The following is a 2,759-nucleotide window of genomic DNA, read 5'->3' as shown; positions in this document are numbered from 1 at the left end:
AACATGCATGTTCAAATTTAATTTGAATCTGATCTGCTAAAATTATTTAGTTAACAAATTACGGTGCTTAATATAATTAAAGGTTTATATGTAGCCGTTAAATGTTATTATTACAATGCTTTAAATTAATTGTTCATTATTGCATATGTTTTAAAATTATCAATAGTACCTATACATATAGGAAGACGATAAACATATACAGAAGTTTAGTGTGTATTTTGTGACAGAGATTGCAAAAACCACAAGGTGATACGAAAGAAAACCTTTTCATTACGCATATAAGACATTTTCAAACACATATGCCGAAATCTATCATCGAATATCTTAAAAATTGTATTGAAATGCGTAGTATGTGTAGTGTATGTGTGTGAGTGTGTTTTCCAAAAATCAATTGCGACGAAATGATACCAAATAGAATAATTTTTCACCAGAAATACATGACAAAATATAAAGTATATAACAAAATTCCTAAAAAAGAGGAGACTAAACTTTATTCAAATAGAACCAGAAATAATTTTAATAACATTTTAGAGTCGTATTCTTTTGTTGCGTTTTTTTTTTAAATATAATCTTAGACATATTAGTACAGTCTTATAAAAAAATCCTAACGCTTTTATATGGTATTTATCTTTCAACATAAAAAAGTGATATCATAGGTATTGTTCAAAAACATATATGTATATTTTACCTGACACATTGCGATGACTCGTCTTGCTATCCTTCTTGCAGTTTAATATTTGAATAAGGCCTTTGTAGCTTGAGTGGTAAAAGCGTGAATTTTCAACCTGCGTCCAATTTCTAATTAGTATTTGAATTCGAATAAAAAAGTGATGAAAATTAATAATTTCAAAGTATTTAAAGAGACAACTACTCTCATAATTTGCAAAATGAATCCTATACTTCCATCCATAAATAACTATGCTAGTAGTCGTACGATGCTTTGCTAGCGTTTTAGGGTGTTGGTTGTTATGGCAAAAAATAATGAAATGTCCTTTCTTGCAGTTCAAGTTTGCTTCATACAAAATTTCATCAAATTCGATTCAGCCGTTGGGTCGTGAAAGAGAGACGGACAGGCAGAGTTACTTTCTCATTTATAATATTAATATAGATGAAAAGCGTTTGTACCATTTACTATTTTATTTATTTTAATTTTAGCTCCTGAGCTGACAGTCCGAATCTGTATTTATACAATTATATCCTTTTATAGAAATTCATGGTAACTCCAGATATATGTCAATGTTTCGAATATTAACTGAGATCGATTTAAGTCTCATATTGTAGATGGCAGCTTTCGCATTCGAGAGACAGTGGACGATTTCGCTGCCTCGAAACAGAGGAGTCGAACGGAAGAAATAAAAGAAGAGAAACGTGAGTCGAAAGAAAAATACTAATTTCATCCGTTTGAACTTCGAAGTTAAATACTAATGAATTATGACTGTACATAATTAAGTTTGACACTTAGATAGATGGAATAGCAATAGCCCAGCGCACGTAATACAATGCTATTAATTTTAGGCGGGCGAGGCGGTCAGACCACAGGCGGCGGTTTGACGTATTATCGTCGCGCCGCACCACTTAGCGCTGGTGTCCAACACGAGCCTCTGAGAACCACACTTATGAATAATATATACCCCCACCCGCGTCTTATAGTAAAAAAGGTTGTCATGCTCGTTTTCTTGTAAAATTTTAATAGCAATTTTGTTTTTATTATAGATATTCATCTAACTATTAATTATTCAATTTCGCGTAGAAGCGTTTCCCGTGCGGAAATATACCTACCTACCTACCTATGGTGAAATAGCCTTTATTACATCAATTTACAATATATAGCTATCTTTATTCGATATAACAAAACAGACTATTAATATAATAATTATGTAATATGACAAAAAAAAATTACATAATCTCTATTTCTTTGTTTTGACAATACATTAGCTTTGAAATTGATAACATTTGCCAAAAGAATTATATTTTATTTGGAGTATAATAGAAGGAGACTAAGCAGTTGTTTAAATTGCTCGTTAATATTTATTTGGATTGTTTATTATATCGCAACGTTTACAACCAAAAGTATGAAGTCTGGTTACCGATTTAAGAAAATTCTCAAACGTAAAGGAATTTTAAGGATATAGTCTGTGTGCGTGCTGCTATAATATTAATGAAAACTGGCTCGCACTGTCGTTCGAGTCTAGAATGGCAAGCAAGCAAGCGCTATCTTAAATTGCGACTTATTCCAGCAATGTAATACAATACCTCTTCCAATTCTGTCTTAATTTCTACCAGAAAAAAAAAATATTGAGCTACTTACTATGTTTTGGTATTTAGTATTATACGAATGTATTATACGAATAGAAAAAAATAAGGGAATGTGGTCCATAGATATTGACGCTGTTGGAAATATTGTCTATTCATTACATCGCCAATACGATGGTTTCGTATCGTACCTTGGTTTGTGTTTCTCGCTAAATTTGGCTAGTTGATGAGTAAGTGGTACCTACTAAATAGTATATTTAAATATAATTTTATGTTTTAAAACCCTTAACTAATACTTAAGCAGTTAGTGCATGTTATACACAGTACTTTTACAAAGAGTTTGCTATCGTAAAATTTTATATTATAGCTGTTCGTAAAAATTGTTAATATGGTATCGAGGTCATAATGTGCTTTTATATAGGTAAGTATCTACTGACCTGTGTTATGTACATAGAGTTAAGTAGGTAACGTAGTTCTGAAAGCGCCAACCCACAAATTTGAAAGTT

This window comes from Vanessa cardui, chromosome 4, assembly GCF_905220365.1.
Source record: "Vanessa cardui chromosome 4, ilVanCard2.1, whole genome shotgun sequence".
In the NCBI taxonomy this organism is placed as follows: domain Eukaryota; kingdom Metazoa; phylum Arthropoda; class Insecta; order Lepidoptera; family Nymphalidae; genus Vanessa; species Vanessa cardui.
The sequence above is the reverse complement of the archived record's forward strand: the minus strand, read 5'-3'. Positions refer to the sequence as shown.